Source organism: Tympanuchus pallidicinctus, unplaced genomic scaffold, assembly GCF_026119805.1.
Source record: "Tympanuchus pallidicinctus isolate F22 unplaced genomic scaffold, pur_lepc_1.0 scaffold2, whole genome shotgun sequence".
Classification (NCBI taxonomy): Eukaryota; Metazoa; Chordata; class Aves; order Galliformes; family Phasianidae; genus Tympanuchus; species Tympanuchus pallidicinctus.
In genome coordinates, this window is record NW_026294721.1 from 4,387,000 (window position 1) to 4,413,495 (window position 26,496).

The following is a 26,496-nucleotide window of genomic DNA, read 5'->3' on the forward strand; positions in this document are numbered from 1 at the left end:
GGACTCATAAGCCAAATTAGAACTGCACCTGTATCGACATAAAGCAGAAAAGCAGAAAAGAATTAAACAAAACCCGTGTCTTTTGAGGCATTATGCATGGGATAGATTGTCAAGCTGGAATAAATCAATATGGTGACACGCTGATTAACAGAAGATTGCATTTTAACCCCAAAACAGATTGTGTTCCTTTACACTGGAAACAGGAAATATTTTTAGTGCATACAAAATCCAGAGTAACATATTGGTTGTAACGGTTGTCTTTACATCTGAGAGAGAAATAGCATTTCTCACCTGAAAGACTTACCTCCAAACTTAAAGCCTGTTCAAAGAACATTGTCTAGACCCCTGTCTAACTGGTCTGCAGATTCTTCATATGGGTGTTTAAGATCTCTGTCTATATCCTTTCCGTGAATCACTTCTACACAGGTAAGAAACCCAGAGAAGACACTCGGCTGCATATGGGACACTGAAGTTAGATAAGGTGGGATCATCCTCGTGCAGTATTTACCACGTGTGGAATGGTTTCACTCTGACCTGGTCCCTCTGAGTTCTGTAGTCAAGAGAGCAAACCTGGGCCCTTCATCCTACTTCAAAGCAAACAGAATTATTTGGCTGACTCACACTAACGTTACCTTCTACTGATAATAAGTAGAGCTGAGGGTAACTAGATCAGATGTAGACACCACACATTTGAACAACCTGAGATAAATCTCCACACTGCTAGTCAAAAACAAAATTCTGAAATGTCCACCACAACTCCTACAATAAAATTCAAGGATCTGCATCTGACCACACAACTGTTTTATGAAGCAGAAGCAAAATGTGGTGATGCATACACTCAGCATTTCTTTAATGACTTTCTCCATCAGTTTAATGACTGTTCTGAACTAAAGAACTTCACAAAGATCACAAATGCAATGAGGCAATTAACACTTCACACTGAACAACTGTCTACAGAATTTGATTCCTTCAGAATCTTTTATTTCTGGTCCTGTACTTACACCTGAACTTTATGAATCCAAAGGGAAATCTGGGATTACTGAAGATAAAGGCACCAATATCACTGATCTCAGCAAGTAAATATGCAGAAGTTCTCATTATCCTGTTTTATTGATGCACAGTCCAAGTTCCAGTAGTAGACAGGTGCCTAGCTGCTGGACTGTATCAACCCACAGCAGTTGTTTAACTCCATACTTGGCTCTTCTAACAACAAATTATTTCAAGAATAATGAAAACAGTCAAGGTCATCACAGGCAATTCATATACCAGACTGACTAGTGACAGAATCTTCATGCTTGTTTGGAATTATTTACAAAGAGCTCTTGGAATGAGTCCAGAGGAGGGCCACTAAGATGATCAGATGATCCCACACTAAGGCTCATGCCACAGGTCATTTGTTATTCCATGACATAAATATTGAGCAGGTGCATTTAAAGATGAAATGGAATAACAAAAAAAAAAAAAAAAAAAAAAATTTCAAGTTTTTTTTTTCCTGCATTATTCATTATTATACACTTTTTCAGGTCCTTTCCTGTTTCATTTTTATAACAAACAAATCCCACCTGTTACATATCTCTTTCTATTAGTTATTATAGAGTTCGTGCTGTTTAACTTCCTAGGATAAAAGTCTTTGCTTCTTCTGTCTGGGAGAGGAATCTCAGCCCTATATCCAGCAGAAAAGAATGATCCAAATAAATCACTCTACTGATACCTTAAAATTAAGGGATTGATTGAGAGTGAAGAACACTAGAGAAGCCAATAAGAAGCCTGTATCATTTGCAACATGGACTAATGCCTTGAACCTAAACATCAACCTTCCAAATATTCTGAACAGAAAGGGAATATTCTCTGAAAGCACTGGAAAGAAAACTTCCTTCTTGAGTCAGTTTCTATCTGATCTGAAACCCTCAAGCAGTGAAAGTAGTCAACTCCTTCTGGGCCCTTCATGCTACTTCAAAACACACAGAATTATTTGGCTCACTCAACACTGTTACCTTCTACTAATAATAAGTAGAGTTGAGGGTCACTATATCAGATGCAAACACTATAGAAGAACCCAAGATAAATCTCAACACAAGAATTTACACATCTTTACTTGGACACTAGTTTAAAAATACAGAAAATCTTCAGTTCCCAGATCAATGTGACCAACACTGGACTCACTGGAGTGGCACACCTATTTGAAAACCTAAAACATGGCTTTCATTATCAAAGATGCTGTTGTAAACTATATTTAAATCAAAGACTTTCATGCTCTTTTTCCATTTAATTTAACAAAGCAGATACCAATTAAGCTGATCTAACATCATAAAAATGTTTCTCTTCTTTGGATGTTTTACACAGCTGAATGTCTTCGAGCAAAGTTGAGGGAAATAGAAAATCAGAATATAGAAGAGATTAGAATAGGATGAGTCTTTGGTACGTATAAATATATGAGACAAAATAAAATTGCTTTTTACTTCGTGTACTAATCTGCTTTTGGAGTTTTGAAATGCCAAAGTGTGAGGAGAGAATGTGGCTTTCCCTGAACATTGCAGAGAGGAAAACTCTGCTACTCCTGGTCAATATTCACCAACTAATCAGAAGATTTCTTCACTCCAATAAGCAGTATAAATGTATTATTTATTATTTAATGCACCCATTTATTCTCTATGTGTGCACATACATATTTTTTCCCAAATAAATCCGATTTATCCATAAGTGTGAAGTGCAACTGCTTCAAATTAGTTTGATCGAAGATCAGACATTCATTGCTGAGTAATGAAAACTAGTCTAATAAAAATTCCATGGCTTCTGGCAGAGAAAGGAGGACGATAATTTTCTCCAAAACCAACTCCTTGCAGCCTTTTGTAGGGCCATTTACATCTAAAGAAGGCGTTTTCAAGTTCATAGTGGTGTTAGGAGAGGTTGAATTTGGAATATTGCTCTCAAATAAATAGTAGCATTTGTTTTTCTGCATCAAGTTCTTTCAGGCTATTTAATATTGCTATAACTTGCACTGTACCCCCAGCTGAGATCAATATCTTTTTGTGCTTAGATACTGAACAATCATTCAAACAAAGGCAACCTCATTACACAGTATTTATAATGGATATATAATGTAAATAGCAAACATCCAAGCCATTATTGAGTAGCAGAAAAGGATAAAATGCTTTTTACTTCCTAGTGAAATATTGAAAGGATTCTTGCTGATGATTGATATGCGTTACTGGACTGGCTCAGTTGCTATTCCCAAATTCCTGCTAGCAATAATAGATATTTGCTTTGTTTATCCATAATGCTGTAACTTCATATAAATAGAAAATATTTGAGGGGAAATAAAGGAAAGAATAGAGATTCATATGGATTCAGTATAAAAATGGTGAAGTCAGGATTAGAACCTAAAGTTCCAAATTCCCAACCAGTGCTGCACCCACCAGAACTTACACTACTTCCTATCTGGTTATAACATCAGCTGCTCATGGCTGAGTGGAACTCTCATATAATACAAAAGTTTCTACATAGGTTAGATTTATCTGGAGGGAGTATTAAGGAATTGCACAGATATCTAACAGTCTCTAGAAAGGTCTTTTCCTCACACGTTTCACTCTTAGATACCTCATTTTATCAGCAGAATTTCATCAGATAGAATGAAACTTGATGTCATTTGATGCTCTAGCAATGAAGAGGAACACAGAGGAGTTTCTTATGAGTCCAACACGGAATTTAAAGATGCTTCCAGTTCCTTATGGGGCCTTCTGCCTGTGTTCTAGGCTAACCCATGGAAAGATTGCTGACACATCCCCAGAAAAATAAGAAACAATTACACTAACTTAAAATAAATCATAAACCTAAAAGCAAACAAACAAACAAAAAAACCCCAGTAAACAGCATTTAAAGTATATGATTAAAAAAATAAATTAAAAAATCATTCTAGAGACTTTGTTTGCTGCCAAATTTATTTTTCACCTACTACAAGGATCTATCTTTCTCCATTTGGACACCAGTTTAAAAGCACAGGAAATCTTTAGATTCTAGATTCATGTGACCAACACAATGAACATCACACACAGCTCAAGCCTTGTAAAACTTATTTCTACTTATATAACAAATATAATGTGGCTTCCAAGACAAAATTTTATGAATATCACAGCAAAAACGACCAATTTTCCAAATGGCTTTGGGCCACCTTACAGTTCAGCCCACATCATTTTCCTCAGGGTCTTGCTGTAAGTTCAGATTGCCACCCTTATGGCATCGTAAAAATAGTTTAAGTGCTCTCAGATAACCAGCAAAGACAGCAAGGACAGATAGTTCTTAAAGCCTGTTAGGATTTCAGATTCTCTGCTTATAAACTGTTAAACAACTGTCTTCCTCAGATGTTGGCTTTGACTTTCACATTTTATTTTTCCACTTGCAAAAGATGACTTCAGTATGATTATAAATGCACCAAGCTTCCAAAAACCCGGGTTGTATTACTGTCCCTAACCCATCTCTGGGCAAGATAAGCAAATACAGGTTTGTATTTGATAAAATTGTTGAAAGACATCGAAGTTCCTAAATGCAATTGGAATCAGAAGAATCAGCAATATGAATTTTTTTTAAGGTTGTGAGTCCAAACAACACAGAAAATAGAAGGGATGTGAGGAATGCCTTTTCCTGCATTCTCCTCCCTGAGAATAAACTAAGCAAGTGGAAGTATTAAGTCTCAGGAAACACATTATTAAGTTTCTTCTGAAGAAAGGAAGTTACTGGTCTCTCTTACATGTCAATCTTTACAGGAATTTCCACACACATGAATAAAAAACAAAAATGGACAAAGATTCCAACAAGAACTCTGGTTTTGGATTTTATAATTAACATTTATACACCACCCTCTCTGGTCTCAGTCTGCATCAGTAAAACAAGTTAACTTTACTGTGCTCTATGTAGAAAGACCATCCTTCCAGACACTGAACCTTACTACATCTTCCACCATGGGACCCAGCTGACACACTGGGAATTGTGCAATTACGTGCCTTTTCTGCCTTTGACAATATGCAGCTGTATCATGAATTATATACTCTCTTTTGTTTTGAGGCTAGTGGTTAAAATCTCACCTGAATAACTCAGAACTTTGTAAGATGTATGAATATGCAGTTATATTTTTAAAGTTAAGAAATGGGTGGAAAAAATGATTTTCAATAAACTTCTCTTTGCAACTGAACAAACGATTGTGGTACAACAAATCAGCCTGACTGTTGTTTCTTGCATACATGTCCCCATCTCCTTTCCAAGATGTAATGCAGCATTCTGAAACTTCCAGCATGTGTTTCTGAATAATCAATGTTAAATATATGCTATTAGTATTTTGGAGACTTTTACTCAAATAGCAGTTAAGACAAAAGTTCTCTACTCAGAGGAAGAGCCTCAAGGTTGGGGGAAGAGGAAGACAGAAAGAAAGGTGTTACACAATTTGAATTTATTTTATTTTTTTAGATATGATCACCAGAATGGGAATAGAAATGCTGTTTTTCAGCTCATTTATATGTACCTGACAAGCAGTAGCAACCTCCTATGATGTTTCTTCTCTTCTTATTTTTGCTTTATCTACTTAATGACATAGATAAATGGATATCTTTGAGGAAAAACCATCTCCAATTTTTTTTTTTCTTCTTTCCCTTCTCTTTCTTCTCCTCTTAAATTTATTTTTTAATTTCAGGGTGCACACTGAAGCATGACTGCGCAGTGTATCAAATTGCAAATATGTCCTGAGAACCAAGTGCAAAACTCAATCCTTACCACTGTGAAAGAAGAGAGATGAGCACAGAGGATTTATCAACACAAATTGGCATCTCATTTCCATCCAGAAAGAGACCAAGTTCCCAATTCTTTCTGCTCCACCTTTTCCTAGAACTAATCTCAGAATTTTTCAATAAACAGTGAGGAAACTTCAATAGAATAAATCATCTGAATAAACTTCCAATGTGAATCTTATCTGATTTTTGGCAACTGATTTTTTGGCAGATTTTACAAATTAAGTTCACAGCCAAGGACAGATGTCCTTGGGACTAACTCTAGGCACCAGGTTAGCACTGCCTTTTTACTGTTGTTTGTTGTTCAAGCTATCTCCTATTTTACACTTTTCTTTTAACCTGTTTCTTTTCCCATCTGTGTTTGGAAGGAAATGAAAATGATGTAAATTCTCTCCTGTAAACACAACACAGTATCCAAAGAGAAGCATCCAGAGAAAGTATTTTAAACAATATGGCAATTGTGAAACTCATCATTTCCTCTGCATTGCTCTTTTCAATCTTTCTTTTTACTTCTGTTGATACTTTGGTATGCCCTTTAATTCCAGCTTTTTCTCTACCATCTCCTATAGTACATAACCAAGACTGTTCAGAACAAATGTCCATCTAGCCCAGTAACTTGCCTCAAACAGGCTTTTACTATTGGTCACTAGCAAAAAATCTATAATCATGGCACATATGATATCCTCCCAACACTCCTACTCTCAGTCTGCAGTTCATAGCTTGGAGCCAGTATTTATTTTATGTAAATAATCATTCTTAGTGGGTTTTCTTTTAAATAACAGTCTCCCCTTTGTCATTTTGAGTATCCACATTTTCTAGTGCAGAGTTCTACAGCTTACTTTCACAATACAACTTAATAATTTCTTCCTACTCCCTTAGAATATCTTAATGCTATATAGGTTTTTTCCATCAGCATATAACACATCTCAAATAAACTCAGAATTAGGTGCTATATTCTCCAGCTGAACATATAGGGTCAATAGGGTCCCTAGTTTTTGTGCATGAAGGCAACAACAACAGAAGTTGAGCTCACATGCATTAGCTTGATGCAGAAGCAAATGTTTACTATATCCATCATCTAGACAAGATGACTACCTTTTTTAAAGAGTACTTGTAAGCTCATGTGCCAACTGTATTTCCTACTGCTGGTCACAGCAGATGAACTGGGTGAATCTGAGGGCACAGGCAGGTATAGGAGGAACTGAGGGATGCAAGTGAATAGTTTTACCTCCAATCCAATGAAATCTGTCCTGCTTCAGAAGTGAATGAGAGGCAAACAGGTTTCTAGAGAAGTCATGCCAATGTTATCAGACAGAAGGAGCAAGCCTGAAGGGCCAGAGGAAAGAAAACAACCACAGTGTGTGTCCTCCAAAGTGGAAAGTGGCTGCATTTTTTTGTACCTCTAAAAATCCTTCTGGAAACACATATGTAGGTAATTGTGGCTTAATTAACCATCAGCCATATGAACAGCTGGGTTTTTTGTTTTTTTTTTTATCTTGAGAAGAATCATATGATTTTGGAATTGAGCATATATCCATTAGAGTAAGGAGAGATGCTACAAAAGTGACAAATCACTACAATCAAAGGAACCAAAGTGTTGGCATTTAAAGAGCTCTTTAAACACCTGTTAGAGTGCATGGGGGACACAAAAAGGTGCCAGAGCACGCACATTTGTACTGACAGCACCACGGTGGATGAAAATTTGGAAATTCTGTATTTCCAAAAAAATGGTAGGCCACAGACTGGAAATAGTTGCATAAATGTCCTTCTCTATTTTCCTTTTCCTAACTAGGATGACAAGAAGGTAAACAAAACCATAGGTTGCAGTCTTTTAGTATTTACGTAGGAACACAAGAAAAAATGGAAGAATGAGTTGCCAGAGAGCCTCTTTTTTTTCCATTTAAATTTTTTGCAATAATTTCTTTTTACATTACAACAAATCCACAAGAGTTACACTCTGCTTCAAAAACAGGAGCTACAGAAAGGAAGAAGCCCTTAAAAAGCACTTCAAGCTTCAAGAGAATAACCTTACAGTTGACAATAGGTAGAGTCAATAAGGGACATTAGAAAACTAACCTAGCAACTTAAACAGGATATAAAGCATAATCACAGATTTGAAGTAGTTTCTATATCAAGGAATCAAGATTCATAAAGAATAAACTAGGATTCTTCAATGACATAAAACTGAAGTGAGAAAAAAAAAAAAAATTCAAGTTTAAAAGAATTTCAGGCCTTTAATAATCTATTCTTGTCATCCCAAAGGTAGACACCAAGCTGAACATGACACAGCAGTGTATCCTTACTCACAACAAGGGTGACATCCTTGTATGTACTAGGCAAAATACCACCAGCAAATTGAGGGAGGTGACCTTTCCCCTCTACTAAGCATTGGTGTGGCCACACCTGGAGTTCTGGGCCCAGTACTGGGCTCCCAGTAGAAGAGACCCCAGATACACTGGAAAGAGCCCAAAGGAAGCCACCAAGGTGCTGTGGGGCCTGGGGCAGATAACCTTAGTGGTCTTTTCCAACCTTAATGATTCTATGATTAGCAAATTACCAATGTCTTTCTAATTTATGTTTATTACTAAAACTAGAGAAGTAGACTGAGACAGAACTTTTGACAAAGATATTGCAGCTTAAGAGTAAACAGCAAACACGTAGCTGAACTCTATTAGCAATGAGTTTCAGACAACAGGTGCTGCTGTTTAGAACACAAAAATTAACAGGCAGCAGCATTAGTAGGTGTAATTGCAAGCACACCATGGTCAAAACAGTGCTGCTTTGTATAATATCAAGTTTTGTGTTTTCTATCCGTTTGCCAGCCTATGCAACTGTGTTCCACAAAACATAAAGGACTAGAATGTACAGAGTGCGCCAAACAGGGGAAAAGCAGTCTTTGCATAACAACAGCAGCTTGTAGCAAGGACTCTGAGGTCTAAATTACACTCAGAATTCTATTAAAACTCACCTTATTAATTCTGATGGCATGGCACTTTCTTTTAGGCAATAATAATGGTTTCACTTGTCATTAACATAAACATACAAACCAGCCTCTGCATATTCGTGGGGGACTTCTCATTACTTAATGGAAATTGAGAGAAGTAGAATTATGTACTGTTTCCATTTTGGCCTCTAAAAAAAGCCAGGCTGGGCGTTGTGTTTTCAGAACCATAACATACTTGCCCTTGAAGAGCATGCAGATTCATTTCAAGGCACTGAACTTTCTTCCTTCTCCTGATCTTTGACAGAAAGCTAATGTCTGTCAGGAGAAGGAAAGTTGGTACTTAGCACCCAAAGCAATTAGTAGGGAATGAAAAAAAGTTGTCTTGAATGAAGTTCAGTGAAAAAACTGGCTCCCTGTTAAGGATGAGATTAGCTCACGTTACATCAGACTATGTGTCAAAAACACAGGGTCCGTATTTGCTTGCACCTCCCTCTCTGCTACCTGTCTCACCTCTCCAAGAGTTTAATGTAGGTAACAACATGTTTGCTACAGGTTTTGCAGGTTTCACACATCTTGCAAGTACTTCAGATCCTCATCCAAGATATTGCTGTTGTTCTGCTGTGTTGGTACTGTGTGAACAGTAAAAATTATTGCCACTTCTAATGTACTATAAAACTTCTCTTTCCCTTTAAAATACTTGCATTTCTATTCCCATTTCTCTCTTAGAGCCCTTCAATGTACTTGTCAAAGTAGAGCAATATCAGGCTGCATTTGAACAAGTTACAAGATCCAATTAGTTTAAAACATAATTTCCTGATGACATCAGAGTGGTGGCTGTGCTGATGTTACATTATCTGGTAGTCCTGAATAATAAAGTAATAAAAAAGTGTTGTCCTGTAGATGGAAAGAACAAACCTACAGGAAGATGCAGCCAAAACAATAAAGTCAGATTGATTTACTGGAAAAGCAGGATTGCTGAACAGCATAAGGCAAGTCTAAGAAATTGCTTTTAAAGATGAAAATCTCATACCTGAACAGTAGAAAACACAGATCATTCACTTAAAAAATATAAAAATGAAATCTTCAAAATGCTTTCAGTACCTAAGAATACACCAACTATGCCAAACAACTAGGCTGCCACCAAAGTGAACTGTATGTGCGAGTGAAGGAATGAAAAATTAGGGCTCCCCACCTCAAACAGGGATGCATCTGTAAGAACAAGGAGGATCTGGCAGTTAATGGCCCAGGAGCTATCCTGAGAGGAAGAAATCACAGCCAGTCCACATCATTAATAACCATTCCCTGGCAGTAGATAAGAAACAAGGAATTAACTGTGATTCTACTCGCTGTCTGGCTTCTCGCGAATAGTCCAGCTCACACACCCCTTGGGCAGCCTCTATTTAGCACTGCCTTAAATAAGAGAGCCTGTCTTTCCCCACCTTTAGTCAAGCTGAGTGGAATCCAACTCTGTAAATCACCTTGGGAACGACTGCTGGAAGAAAGGGGCTGCAAATCATTCTGCCTGTAGTTCTGTAGGGAGCATCTTCATGTCTTTATGAATGATGAGCAAGAGCAGAGCCACAGCCAGAGGAGGCTCAGAGGAGAGAGAAGTGCTTGAAATGAGCAGAGGTGACCACATCTAAATCCTTTCTGTGCCACTGCTTACACACTGGCTGGAGCAGGCAGTAAGAGAAGCTTCAGTAAGAGTGAAGGGACAGAGAGAAGTGGTGGTAACAGTTTCATTACCACCTCAGATTAAAAAAAAAATCAACAGGATGATATAGAAGTCATGGAGTACAAGGCTACCAAGGACATGAGACTAGTAAACCAGCTCACAGCAGCTTGTTGCAGCAGTTTTGATACGAAGGGACAGAACAAACAGAACTGCCTTACAACTTTCAGGTATTAGCTAACAACATTTATATTTGTGCTTGCATAAAGAAACAGCTTTCAGATGAAAAGGAGGAAATACAAAAAATATCCTGTTAAAATCCAACCCATTTGGCCTAGGAAGAAAACTGTTCCCCAAGAACCACAGAATTAAGGAGCAGCTTTAATTTGTGTGAATGAGTAATGACTGTATTCTGAGAGCACTGATCATTGTTGGACACTCATTAATTTTCCAAGTACTGACTATAGTATAAGTGACAAGACATTCAGGCAGGAAAAATGGGCAAAGAAGGGAGCTAAGCAGGGAGCACTAAATTGTCCCCAACATTTTTTCATCTACAGCAGTAAATAACATATATCTAGAGCAAGTAGCCTAAGAACTCTTAGAAGAAACCTAACATTTCTGTCACTGAAATCAGCAGGGAAAATCCAAGCGTAGATGAAACTCTATTCTAAATTCTGCTCAAATAAATGATTTATCTTTCAACTTCTCCTTGTCAAAAAACAGGGACTATTAATACTTTGGCTAATGAATTGCTCTTGTAATATCAGGGCTCAGTTAGAGGACTAGGAGTAGAAAAAACTCTAGAAATTCAGTCAATGTTTATTATATTAATAGTATCATAGAATCATAGAACAGCCTGGGTTGAAAAGGCCCACAATGATCATTCAGTTCCAACCCCCTGCTATGTGCAGGTCACCAACCAGCAGACCAGGCTGCCCAGAGCCACATCCAGCCTGGCCTTGGATGCCTCCACGGATGGGGCATCCACAGCCTCCTTAGGCAATCTGTCCCAGTGTGTCACCACCTTCTGTGTGGAAAAACACACTGAGAAAGTTAAAGATCAACCAGGAAGCTGTTATTGAAACCAGCCCAAGGATTTGCTTCTGTAATAAGAACTACACTGGGGAAGTTTGGCTTCAGTGAGTAACTGAATACTCTCAGAACAAGAAACCTATTTGACATATATTATTAAAATCCTAGTGTCAGTAGGAAGCACATCACAATCATATAAAAAGAGAATAACAAAGTCAAAGTCATCTGCCTCAGGACAACAAATGAAACGAAACAAACAAAATTAAACATTTTCTTTGCAACTTCCAAACACGTATCCAAAGAACCAGCAAACTGCAAGGCAGAGAACTGCTATAGGAGTTATATGTGAATAGCACTGATGTACATTAACAGATGCATACAGTCCTCTAATCTAATCAGGATTGAAAGCAAACCTCTACCTGATGAAAACCAATTCTGTGCTTGCTACATTTCAAAACATACAAAACCAGAATTCTGTAGCCCTCAAACATCACTGACTTCTAAAATAACTGTCCCACAATAAACAGTAATTTTATTTAATTCATAGCACAGACAACAGCCTATTTATTAGCTTTGAGGGTTTTGAAATATGCGTTACAAAATCCCAGCATTAAAAAAATAAACCAAGTAAAAATGTCAAATAACAGCAAGAGAGATCTCTTCACTGTCTTATCTTTAGCAAGTCACAACCTTATTGCAAGAGAATTTTGCTCAGAAGGAGGTCACCTGCACAGCAGATGACATAGAGGGAACCTGAGCAAAGCAAGGGGATGCCTTTTAATCCCTTTTTCTATTACAGGGATGTATATTAACATCATAACTGCTTTAATTATGCAGCCTTTACACTGACAAAGTTGCAGCCTTTTTCCTGATTTCACCTACATAGTACACTGACAGCTGTTAATGATGATTTAAAGACAAATCTGTAAGTGGCCGCAGTGCAACACACCACTGAAAGAAAATTCTTGGGTTTCTCCTCAGGTACCAGCAAACCTGTCTGCTCTTCAGAGCACAGGAAAACCAAACACCAAATGAAAAAGCATCACTACAGAAGCTAGCACTCCTTAAGTGAGTATTGGTGTGTAGTCATGGATTTCAAAAAAGAAAAAAAAAAGTCAGTGATTTTGGATCCTTATATATCGTTTTCCCTTTTATTGAAATTATTCTATTAAATATTACAGTGTTTCATAATTATTGCAATGTTACATTTCCAAGAGATGGAAATGTATGATATGACCAGTTTTCTAGGTATGAAAATAATAAATTTTACTCATCTGGTCAAACAGTGTTAAGAAACCCTGCTTAAATCTACAGTATTATATGTCCAATGCTCCCTGGAAAACATATGCTTTACAAATATTGGTGTTAAAAGAGGTAAAGAGTAGGGGAGGAATCAGGAAGAGAATGGTCTCTGAAATACTCAGACAAATTTACACACCAAACAGATTTATTTGAAGCTATTTTGACACTGAACAAAAAATAAAAACAAGAATTTTCATTTGGTAATTTATTTGTGACTTGTTATTTATCTACTCAACATTAATCTCAACATTTTGACTGTTTTCTCCTTTAATGACAAATTAACAACTTTTGTCAGGAACGATGTGCTACAGTAAAATTTGTAAGGAAGAGTGAAGAACCAACACCTATGGATATTTGACAATATGCTGTCATCTGCATATTAAATTACAGTCACAGAGAAACATTCAATTACATTTAAATTTCAGTTTCACTTCTTGACACAAGAAGCTTGTTTCATCCATGTAAAATTCTCCTCTCTGACATTAGATAAGAAATAAAAATAATCTATTCCTCTCTACATTACTTGCATGCAGTAAAGAAATATTTCCTATCTTCAAGAACTACAGCTTGTCCAGCTATTTCTCCACTCAAATGTCACCAGATCTGGCAGAAGCAAATCACCGCTATGAAAACCAATCTTTTTAAACCTTGAGATGACCTTAAAGAGTGGCCATATATAAGAGGTATAAGATACAGCAAACCCAGATCTGGAAACTCCGCATAATTAACTTTTTCCACCAGTAGCTTCTCTGAAGCAATCAGGTTTCTACAGAAAACAAAAATGTTGATGGCTATTGTGCTTCTTAAACAATTGAAAAAGGTAACAAAAAAGCAAAATGGCACTTCATACTACAAGTAGAGGAAAATAGAATGTTCTTATCTGAAGTGAATAGAGACAAGCCGTTCCGCTCAGATGTCTGAGCACTTGTCCTGTCTGTTTTGTGTGAACTGAGTATCTCACCTCAGTGTCTTAACTCTATCACAGAACTGAATCAGAACGGGTAACATTTTGAGTGTGTTAACTTCTTATCTGACAGTGGTTTTGGATGGAATTTATCTGACCAAATGCATTTCGCTCTTTTCCAACAGGAGACCCAGAGAGCATAATAAAAAGCCATGTCAGAAGCAAGCCCCAAACAAATGGGATGAAGTAGTTCTTCATTCAAAATAGAGATGGTCTCCGAAACTGCTACCTATCAACCATTATGGATGCTTTCATTGCTTTTTTGGTTGAAGTTTATAGAAAATAAATGTATTGAGGATTACATAGAAACCACATCCAAGCTATTAAGTCTATAAACTACAAAAATATGCAAGCAGGGAAAATACTGGAGAGTATTAGATACATTTGCTTTTTCTTATACTTTCCCATCATTTCCTGTTGTTGGACACCACCAGGATTTCCTTCTTTTGAGAGTACACACGTACAAAGCTAAAATAACTAAATTTAGTTTTCTGTTTGATATTTATTTATTTATTCCCTTTCTTGTGTCTGTTTCACGCACATATTTCTTTTTGCTTAAGTACCTGTGTGTGAGAGATTTTGCCCTCTGTTTACCCTCTGCTTGGATCAGTCACTTTCAATTGCATAACTGAAAGTTCCTATTGATCAGGCTCCTCCACTGCTAATATTTCTAGATCATTTTAAAACACAGTTAAAAAGTATTTCTGACACAAGACCACCAGGTAAACAAGAGAAAAAGAAAGATCAGAGAAAAAACTCTTAACCAACCTTGGCAAAAAAGGAAGCAATTGATCTGATTCTCTTTCTTCAAATACCATTTGTCTTATGTCTTTTCTTGCCCTGGTGTCACAACTGAAATCAATATTGCTTCAGGATTCTGGATGGTTTTGAAGAGTTAAAAGTCCCTCTTTTATGTTGCAAAAGTTTTACCTTGCAATACACTGCATCATGTCTACACAGGTTGCTCTTAAAAAAAGCAGTGGCAAATACAGGAATTAAAAGATTTCTGTTGCATTCATTTCAAGCTACCTGATGTCTTCAGTTATGTTTAAAAAGTATATATGTCACGAATTCAAATGGCAATTCTGCTGCCTAAACACGTTTGCAAGTACTGAGCCATTCCCATTTAGGAAATGTTCTCAGTGAGCTGGGAGATGCAGTACTTTTAACACAACAGAAAACAGATTTTGTCCTGCAGTGACTCCAATCATATATCTTGTTTCCTGTGCTTCAGAACTTTGAGCAGATGCTCTGAAATTCATATTTGATTCTGATTCCTACCCATTAGTCTCCAGATAGCCACAAGCTTAGAAACAATGAACTCCTGAATAAACAAACGGTGAGTCTACAAGAGGACTGAACTGCCCATTGCAGAGATAACAAAGGTCTTCAGGAAACAAACAACAACAACAACAGAATGGGCTTAAAAAATAACAGAACATAACTATAAACCATAATATGATCATCACTATAATTCTACAACAGACTGTACTGTGATGAATACCTAAGAACACATCTGTACTGTACAATGAAGTGAAATATATGGCTATACATGGCCTCAGCAAGATTTGCAACACAATTAAGTCTATGGTGACTGGCTTCAATGGAAAGATGTCACTAACACAACCTTGCTGAACACAATTCAGACGAATGCGTACTTTCAAGTATTAAAAGATTGGTGATCAGCTCTGGTTAAGTCTTTGCTTTGAGGTTCTCAGCAGGAGAGGGGCACAACACAAAGTACATTAACTTCAGATTAAAAAAAAATGCATGGTGGTGCATGAGTTGTTTCAGGAGTCTCAGTTGTTCTTAGACCCACATCACCATGCCTTTCCTTCTGTACTTGTTTAAAAGAATGAGATGTACTTATGGTGATTCTCTTACTTTTGGATTCCTGTACACAGAACAATTTTGGTCTATTTTAGAAATTGTTACCCAATTTTATTCTAAGGCGTATTATCATCACTCACCCTCATCTTTCACATACTGTCAGCATTCTAATGGCACAGAGTCATCTGTAACATTTTGCTTCCGAAGATATGAAATCCTACACAAATCATTAAAGTGTACCTACAGTGATTTTGGCATTGGTAAGCCTAACAAAAGGAGCTTAAGTCATTTGTCCAAGATGAATTGGTAAGGACAGGAATAGAAAAAACCTTGGCTATTTAACACTTCTCCCTAAAAACAAGATGAAAACTGTGTTATATCATCAGCCTGTCTTCTTTCAAGTGAAATCCTTTCCACCAATACATGGTCTCTGAAGTTTCATTTCATTGATAACAGATAATAATTTTCTTTAGTTTTTAATAAAATATATAATGCTACTGTTCATTTCATCCTACTCCATGCTAGACAACTAGGAAGGAATAATACCCAAAGCCTATCCACTATGTATCTTCAACAGGCTTTTCTTCTAGAACAGTGCACAAAAGACATTTAGGATGAGATCTTTTCAAAGGCCCCCTAAAACTTCTAGAAAGTAAAATGCCATTTAAGATAATAACCTAACTTCTACATGTTCTTTTTATGTGGAAAGAATGATTATTTCTACAATCATGGCCTTTCCTGAATCCCAGACAAGCAAATACGTCTTCAAGTATGTACTATTTAAAATGAAAAAGTTATTCCTACCCATTTCATTCCAGACATAGAGCAACACTCTGTTTGTTTTTTTTTTTAGCAGTATAATGTGATAAGCTTCTTCATAAAGCTAATATATTGCACCCTTCACACATCACTTCTTCATTTGCAATCACATGCTGCACCTTGTTTAGAAATCTGCCTGAAAGAATAAGCTACCTGCACTTTCAAGATGAATGGTTCTGGTATTAAAATATCAAAATGCTTTTAACTCAGAGACAAGAGGATTAGTATTGACTTAAAATGAGGACTCCTGCATGGATTTCTATCTTGCATCATTTTGTTTTCTAATGCAGAATCTTTGAGCCAGTCAGTTCTACTTTGTTTCTGTCAGATGAGGAACAACATCTGACTATCATCTGCATAGAAATTAAACTCTTGCTCTCAAGTCACATTTTTATTGGTTCTGTGCTTTACTGAGTTAATATGACAGACATATTACAGCTGTAGTATTCTAATAAGTTGTGTGAGTTTCTATTAGTTTGAAAACATTTTTTTTCCCCACTAAGTTTTGAACTCAAATCATTTGCAGTTCAATACAAAAGGGAATATACCAAGGAAGCCATTGTATTGTACACCATACTGGTCTGTCTCATTAGTGTCACACATTAACTGCAGCATGCACAAACATTTTTTTCTACTATTTTTTTCAGCAACACCCAATTCAAATGCTAACTTTAGTAATTTATGCTAAATGTGACATGGACCTTCCTAAGCAGTAGATATTGTTAAGTGTGTAACTTAGTTGCCAGTACACAAATGAGAATTTGAGATTCTTGAATTCGATTCTGTCAGACTGGCTACAAATTTGTGGTATAATCAAATTCTTCATGCCACAATTAAAACTTTTCCTATTAAAATCACTAGTCTTTGCTGATTTTTTTGGCACTTCCATATTCTATTAACTTCAGAAAAAAATATATATTCATTGTATTGTCTATACTACATTACAGTATAAGCTGATGTTTAGTGACTGTGTAATTAATCAACCATTCCGTAGATGGCTTTCCCTTGATGGTAGTGATAAAGTGATAGAGGGACTTGCCAGACTTTTCTAAATTCAACATGAATTGCCATTTAAATCTACACATTTAAGTTTGGCTAGAGAACTCTCAGAACACAGAAGCTGCCACAGCAATTTGGCAGTTTTTAGGACAACTTTCTCATTACTTTACCTGGGATGTCTCACTCTCTGTGTGGTCATGAACTCTCCCATATTAAGGGTGAGAACAGGTTAATGGGAACAGAGCAACAGAAGGAAGAAATAGTTCTGATGCTTCTACTTAGTCCAGTTAACCAACTTGGATGGACAGGCCTCAGTTTTCATAATGTGCACATTCTGATTCATTTTTTAAAAAAATAATAGATAATAATAGGACAGACAGATGTACAGTAGATGCAATAGACAAATAAATATGTGGAAAATATAAAAGACAACCTTGGCTTCTTCCAATCATTTGAGATTTTTTGTCTTCATATTAGTATCAGTATGTATCAACAGCTCCAAACCGTTTCTACTCCTTCAATTCCCTGGCACTCCAAGTGTTTTAATCTTTAATTTAACTTGAGAAGTTTCCAACACTTATATTTCCTTACTGCATTAAATGCTTTCTGCCAGGAAAAGGAGATGAAGGACATTTCTAAATTTCAAAGAAAGTTATCGCGTTTTGATTATAACTGCATACGTTTTTGATCAGCTTTTATGAAAAATGCCAAGTTTTAATAGTGACTGACTTCACAGAGATAAATTTCAGATCCTATGCTCCAAACATATATTTCCCATGAACATGACAGGGTTCTGCTAATGCCCATCTTTATATACCCAAATATATATATATATACACACACACACCTGTCTCTATATTGCAAAAATTAAAAATATATTCATCTGTTTATCTCAATTAGCATTCTAATGATGACAACTCATTTTGTTTCCTTCTTATTTTGTTTGCAGGGCCTGGAAAGGGTCCCAGTCAGAAGTACCTCTAGCATGGCTACTGCTCTGTGGTTGATAAGGACAAGGCTGCATTTGAGTGTTTCTGGTCAGGCTGGAGTGCATTGAGTGAGCTCTCCAGGTACCAGGGATGCAGCTGGCAGCAGACATCTTGGCACAAGCTGCAGATCAGCCATGCTACTGGATGGATCTCTTCACCATTGCTCACAACATTCAGCATTATCCTTCTGACAACCACATAACACACAGAGATCAATGCCATTTTACTGCTAGCCTTCTGCTCCTGTATTTTACTTGATTTATTGTGTCTGTAATACAGGAAGGGGGTGCAGATGTTTTTTAATCAGTTGGAGGGCAGAGATGGAGTGCCTCCACTACACAAAGCTGTGCTGCTTTATAAAACAAAGTATGTCAAGTTCCAGAGGACGTGACATTAAATAGCGAAGGTGCAAGAAGGAAAGCTTCTGGTGTCAAAACAAAAATGAAACATATGGCTCACAGTTAAACAGTAAAACCCCTTGCCACAGTCCACTACTACTGCAACACTCTACTTCAGGTCAGACAGTAACGTGAGAAATTCAGGGTGAAGCAGAGGAGCAGAACATCCATCAAAAACCTTTGTACACACAGTGAACTCCCACTAAATTCGGAACCACACATGTCAGCAGACTAGAAACATACACTGGGATCTCCAGTGAACACTTGTCTTCCTATGTTCTTTTAAGCACTCAGTAATTCTTTGGGCTTGAGGCAAGGCTTGCTGGAACAGATTGCCTTCCCATCCTCCCCAGATCAGCTCCTCATATCCCACTTATCTGCCAGTTCAGGATGCAGAAACAGCATGTGTGCACCCACAGGCAGGGCCATAACACAAATCCTTTCCAGTGTCCAGTGGCAAGAGCTACTGGAAGAGCCTAGTGTGATGGAGGGAGCCTCACACAACCACCACTCTGAAGAGTGGCACCAGAGGTGCCACTCTGAGTTGCCTCTGAAGAACACAGCTACAAAGATGGCAAAGTTACTAAAAGAGAATATGTATGAGAAGTAGCTGACATCCCTTGGGTTGATAAGTCCAGAGCAAAGGAGGGGAGACCTCACAGCAGCCCAGGGGAACGGCATGGAGTTGTGTCAGGGATGGTTTGGTGGGGGTTAGGTAAGGGCATGCAGCAGGTGATGGTGGGCATGGAACAGGCTGCTGAGGGTAGTGGGCACAGCCCCAAGCTGCCAGATCTCAAGAAGGATTTGGATAACAGTCTCAGACATAGGGCTTGGTTTTTGGGTTGTCTTGTACAGAACCAAGAGTTGGAGTTGATGACCTTCACATGCTTCTTCATGCCCTGAATCAGTGTGAATATGTCAATCTGTTTCTAGATCCAGCAGTTCACTACGGTAACTGCAAGACCACTGAGACATCCTAGGAGCAATAAATAGTCACAGAATATCCTGAATTGGAAGGGACCCAAAAGGATCATCAAGTCCAACACCTAAATGATTAATAAAAAAAAATAAAAGAATGTCACGAAGGGTAATGTAAGCATTTAAATGAAATGATAAGTTGTGTAAAAGACATTATGGAAAGTATATAGGTGGAATCCTTATGTGAGACTGAACAACATAAAGCACTTTGCTGCTGCAGCAGAGATCGTTATTATATCTGCTCTCAGTGTCTTGTTCATTCAGGAAAAGCTTTAGGAATTTCATTACAAATTACAATGCAGGATGCACTTTAAAAAAAAAAAAAAAATCTTCCACAGAAATGCATAGTTTCAGTTCTAATCTACTCAGTTCTTGCAGTTATCCAAAACGGAAGCTGCCACAGACATTTATTTTTTCACATTTCAGGTATGGAAACAGTAAAGGTATGATATATAAAAACTACCACCCAACATAAAGCTGCACTAGGTCAAAAGGGCTTCGTAAGACAATAATTAGAAACATTATGCTAATCCTATCCTCACAATCTTTTCCTTTCCTTGAATCCTTCTATACTTCAAAATCCCCCCAGAAAATACTCCCAACCCATAGATTAACTCCAAATCACCACATATTTGAAAGATTCTCTTTTTCTCCCCCCCTCCCTTTTTTACACCGTTTCAACTTCTCTTCCGTAACCAAAGGCGTATTTCATGGATTTTGGTGTGCCCTTGAGTCAGAATAGGAATAGAACAGTGAAGAAGTTTGCAAAACAAATGAAGGAACATTATCATGGATTTCAGATATGGAAGACAACTGGTACAGTCAGAGCATTCTAGACTCCAGGTAGCTCTCTATGTTGAAAGGAGTCAGGATTGCAGAACTTAATTTAGAGGCTTATTCTTTCATATGTATGGATGAGCTTCTATTTGAAACAGGTTGTGAAGTTACCTAACTTTGCATGATTGCTCTCTTCTTTCCTGGTGTAAGAGAAGAGAAACTGAGGTAGCTCACTTTTCATACTACTTACTTTAGTGAAAGAACCATTTTGGTTGCTGAAAAACTCTTGTTGCTATGGGCACTGTGAAAGCAGAAATGTTTCTGTGGGCTTAGATAAGGAAAATCTTTGGGGGAAGTGATAATAGAAAAATTCACAGTGTGAGAAGTACACAATAATTCTGTGCCACCTCTGAAATAACCTTGTTTTACTACTGGCAGAATAGAAGCTTTAGCAAAAACTTATAACTGAGGAATCAGCTTTCCTTGGCACTACCCTAGGAAAGATATGGAGACAGACAGATGCCTTCTCTTCTTTGTGCTTATTAGTGCTGAATTTATTCCTTAGTGTAAGGCTTTGCTATGTAGTACAGGATCTCTATCCACAACAAAGACAGAAGCAAATATTAAATACAAATACACTTATATTTTTCCTATTTTTTTTTTTCAGTCAGACATAGTTACTTCCATATAGCAGCTGCATTTACTTTATTAGCCTTCTGGCAAGAATACTACTCAGGAGTAATACCTATTGGTGATTAGAAGGCTGCATATTCTTTAATCTGCACTAGTCATCACCAGCCAAAAACAGTTTTCATTTGAACGACATAATAAATTCCTAATAAAGGCTTCCAAACAATAATTCTTCTTCAGCAAAGACTCGTAGCCCCAAGTAGCTATAGCGCAGCAGCACTGAGGTTAGCACAGCATACTGCTAGGAGAGGTTTGCAGCTGTGGCTTCAGTAAAGTTCAAGGCCTACAATGCTTGAGATGCAATATGAAAAATTGTGATGGATTTAAGGAAAAAAATATTTTCTCTGTGAGGATAGTAGATTGCTGCAAATGGAGCCTTTGTGGAATCTTCATCCCTGCAGATTACAGAACTGACCAGGACTGATTTCACAGGATCATAGAATGGCCAGGGTTGGAAGGGACCTCAAGGATCGTGAATCTCCAACCCCCTGCCATATGCAGGGCCACCAACCTCCCCATTTAATACCAGACCAGGCTGCCCAGGGCCCCATCCATCTCACCTTGAACACCTCCAGGGACAGGGCATCCACAACCTCTCTGGGCAGCCTATACCAGCGCCTCACTAATCTCATTGTAAAGAGTTTCCCCCTGAAATCCAACCTAAAATCTTCCCTCTTCAACCTAAAACCATGTCCCCTTGTCCTGCTGTTATCTACCCTTTCAAACAGTTAACTCCTCTCCTGTTTATAGGCTCCATTTAGGCACTGAAAGGCTGCAATTAGGTCAAATACTGTCTTACTTTGCATAAGACTGCAACGAAACCAAGAAGTTGCACCTTCTGCTGTAGTCAGGAATACAGAACTGATCACTCTCACAACCAGTGCTGATGCATAATTATTTTTATTATCAATAGATAAAAATAAAGTTATGGTTTTTTACTTTGATCTGACCTGTATTACTTAGTTCTGATCCACTCTTAGTCCCAGACTTAGTCAACAGCTTATACCTAAAAGGTTATACGTGCACAGTCAAATAGAAATCTTTAAGCTAAAACTAAGTCACCTACTGAGGATCATATTCAGCAAGGCATCATAACATCATGCTGCAAGGAAACTCTGCACAGATGTAACTTCAGGAGACACCATGCTCAAAAAGAAATTCTGTCTCACAGTCAACTGACACAGAGAAAAACTCAAAGAGCACTTGACTTCTCAATGTTTATGAGGGAGTAAGATGGTGAACTCACTGTTTTTAGGTCAGCGCTTGATTGGCCTCAGCTGTTGAACCAGGTGTCTGCTAACAGTTCTTTCAATCCTCCACACTGAGGCAGATCTGTAGTTGTTAACATGGTTTGGTGAGAGATGGTGTTATAAGTGCAGTTGCTCACTGTTTGCCTGTGCAAGGCCTTGCGTGTTTAATTGTATGGTGTGTGTTATATTTTGTACTTGTTTTGGACTTTGACTGTAGTAGTTTCTGTATTTGTTTCCACACCAGGCATTTAAATTCAGTCTTCTGAATTGCCTATTCTATCCCCTCACTGTGTAAGAACTAGAGAATCCTCTACCCGATTAGATGCCAAAAACCAACAACTTTAGAGTGGCATTAGCCAGTACTTACTGCATAGATTTGACAGTGTGTGCTTTAGTAATTTCATACTATTTTCTTCTTCCTTGAAAATTCTCAAATGTTTTCCTTTCAGAAAGCTGATTTTTGCAGCCAGTGAGTGTATGATGCTCCTGCCAAAGTACACTTATGGAGTAAGTACCTCTATTTGCTAAATGTTACTCCTAAACCCAAGTATATTTAATAAATACATTGGGCTGTGTTTTCTGTCCAGACTGTTCACCTCTATGTGGTTACAGAGTTGCCTGACAGAAACAAATGGATTTGGAGATCTCATTCCCTCAGGTGGGAACTGAAGAACACAAAAATGTCAGGAAAAGGGGAAGAAAAATAGGAAGAAAAAAAAAAAAGGCTGTGGAAGTACAGAAGGGGAAAATGTCTTTGAAATTCCCCAGGGTCTTTCGATCACTCATATTTTTCCTATTGACAGCAATTTTTGTTTTCTATGTATTCAGAAGAAAGAAAAGATGGGTTCTTCCTCTGTGTTGTTCTGGTAAGTTTAAAAAAAAAAGTAATCCTAGGTGATACACAAAGAAAAGAAAAAGTGGAGGAATAAAAAATCGTATGTGGTTGATAAGCAGAGGCAGGAAGAAATTAAGAAAATAATTGGAAAGATAAAAATTAAACCTGAAAATCAATATTGTATAGAAATACAGTGGTAGACAGTTAAGTACTTTTTCTGACTTTCATACTGTTCATTAAACACATATTTCAAAAGCTTCCTAAAATATTTCAGAAAAATATTCCTCATCAAGCAAGTTAATCAAGTATCTGATTCAGTTAATGAAGCTGTTTGAGACTCAACTGTCTTGCCATTCTTCTGATTGTTTTTCTTATGTAAAAAAAGGGGGAAGAAAAACAATCACCTAGAAGTGAAAAATATTCCACAAATTGCACAGGAAGGAGCAAAGAGAGACACTGAGCTAAGAATTTTGAAAAAGAACAGAGAGAAAATAAGAATAATTGGATAGCTGGATCATACCTATGGTCCATCATCCCAAGATTATGTGTAGTGTTTATCTACAAAAGAGTATCAGAAAATGGAAGCATACCATTTCCTTTTAGGTCTTTACTATTTATCAGTCATCTTAAAGTTAGCATTAGGAAGATAGGGTCTTCCTAACTCAGATGTAATTTCAATGTATTTAATCTCACTCTGCATTTCTTTATCACAGGTTTGTTTGTTTTTTTTTTCAGTTTTAGTGCACTAAGGACATACTAGTGTGGGCAACAGTGACAATCAGAATTGTAAAATGACTATAATTTTTTTTTTTTTTTTTTTACATTTTATTTTTACTCTTAAATTACTCTTAATTCTAATTACTCTTAAATCTAAAAAAAAAAAAAGTGCTTAGGCGCATAAAATCAAACAAAATAATAAGAAAATAATCTCCCTATTCCTTTATGACATGTTCAGTTACACTCCCACATGTTGTCACAGTGGCCAACAATATGACAGTTTAAGAAGCTAAGATTACTAAAGAGAGTAGAATTTGATTAAGTGTTTAATACAGTGGTCTGAATGCAACTTCCAGCCAAAGAAATCATTAAAACACAATTATCACTATGCAATAAGGCATCAAGAAGAAACCACATGTTCAGTTTCTAACATTAACTTCATGTGCATCTAAAACTGTGTAAGTAACTAGCTCTGAAAATTAATCTTGACAACTTTGGTTATAAACCCAACATGTGTGAATCCCTATTACATAGAGCAAAGATGGAGAAGAGCAGGTGAGAAACAGAGAGATGAAAGATGTAACACACACTGCCTTCCTAAAGAATGTTTACCATGCCTCAGTTAGTGCCAATACTTAGTAAATTATCTTTGTAATGTTTATATAACAAATGCAAACAGAATCATAGAGTGGCTTGAGTTGGAAAGGACCTCAAAGCTTATCTACTTACAACACCTCTGCCATGGGCAGGGTTGCTGACCTTGTGGTCAATCACAAATCAGGTTGCCCATGGCCCCATTCAGTCTGGCCTTGAACACCTCCATAGCATTCACAACCTCTATATACGATTGTTGAAAACACAAACTGCTCCATTAATCCCATGGATTACTCAGCCAGCAAGACCATGTGTTCACTGAATCAACCAGTCCAAATATTAGGAGCTAAAAAGTCAGGATTATATTGATGAGCATATTGATTTAATAGCCTGTCTTGAGAATAAAGAGCCCAAAAACTGTCAGAGGCATATTTTCTGATTCAGTTATGACTCATGGAATCTTTATTACTATGTTGTATTAACACTGTGTAATGTCTATCGTGATCATATTTCCATTATCAGAAGAGTTGACATACATGAAGACTTTGTGACCTACTGGAGAATCTACCAGACGGCCTTTCAAAGAATAAATGAATGTGAAACTAAGTGTCACTCTAGCATCTTAATTACTGAACTTTTCTTTCTTTATAGCTAAGTCTAATATATAGCCTGCTGAAGTCTTTATCAGATCTCTCTCCATCATGAAAGTGATGTGCAGCTGCAAACCATTTAGTCTGAAAAGTTCCTATATGTTAACTAGAAAGAAATCACTCGCAATCACTAAACAAATCCTATGACTTAAGCTCTCCCAGGATCTTTATGTCAAAGCATCTGCATCTAGGGATCTCTTCAAACACATTAGATCAGAAGCCCAGTGCCCTTCAGATGGCAGTGTGTGAGTACCTGTATCTGTTGCTTCAAAGCCACAATTTGGGACTAGAAATTCATCAGACCGTATAACAGTTGCAGAAATAGAAGTGTTTTGTTGCTTTCTTTGGCTAAATATGCTGTGCCATGGGTGTCAGTGTCATTCTTAGGGCATATCTGTGCCTGCTGGATTCAGTCAATGACCCAGATGTCCTTTTCCTACCTTTTTCCATCACCTTGCTTCCTGTGACTCATACCCAGTTTCTCTGTGTGGTTCACAGTTAACAGGGCATAATGGCCCCCAAACCCTCTGTAACAGTTATTAATAAAGACTTATTCTCATTTATAGTGCACTATCCTTTAATAAATAGCATGGCAGTTGTGATGGAAGGATCCAGACCACCCTAGCAAAAAACGAGTCTCTATTGTCTGTCATTTATTGCTCACAAAGGAAATCAGTCCTTCTTTCTTTCTTGCCCTTGGAGTGATGGGAAATATGCTGAAGCAGTTGTACAGTAGCCTAATTACTTATCACAAATCTCTTAAATGAGTTTATATTCATTAATGTGGCACCTGGGAACAGGGCATTAAATCATCAACAACCTTTTGGTTAATAAAAGGCCTCTAAGCTTGTTAGTTGGAGTATACTTCCCAAACAGAGCTTTACCTCCATGCAAGGCTAATCAGACAGGTCAGTTTTTCTTGCAGAACATTAAAACACTAAATACAAGACTGTAGAGATTGATGTTTAAAAGACAGGTAGACATACAGACAGGGCTGTTTCTTTATTCTGCTGGTATACTTTACCATAAATAAGCTCCACCTACTTCCTTTGGGAATATCTATGATGCTACTTAAGGAGTAAGTAGGCATACCTGAGCTACCTGTAATCCAGGTGGAAGGAATAATGATACTGTAGGGAGACTCGAGGCACAAACTTCATTTCAGTGTAGCTGCTGAGGTATACATGTAGGATTACAAATGTTGCTGAAGGCCTTGTGTTCAGTTACTGCTTATGGCATAGCTCTGCTCTAGCTAGCTTAGGTATGCCTAAACCTTCTA

The 26,496-nt window shown here is 37.4% G+C and overlaps 1 long non-coding RNA gene across 1 annotated transcript in view; it reads right to left on the bottom strand.

Moving 5' to 3' along the window:
• LOC128080661 (uncharacterized) overlaps positions 1-22,374 on the bottom strand; it is a 31,844-nt gene extending 9,470 nt beyond the window's left edge. Inside the window, exon 1 of the long non-coding RNA XR_008206841.1 lies at positions 22,238-22,374. This is a non-coding gene — a long non-coding RNA (uncharacterized LOC128080661). The remainder of the gene's footprint in view (positions 1-22,237) is intronic.
• Positions 22,375-26,496: the final 4,122 nt, after the last annotated feature.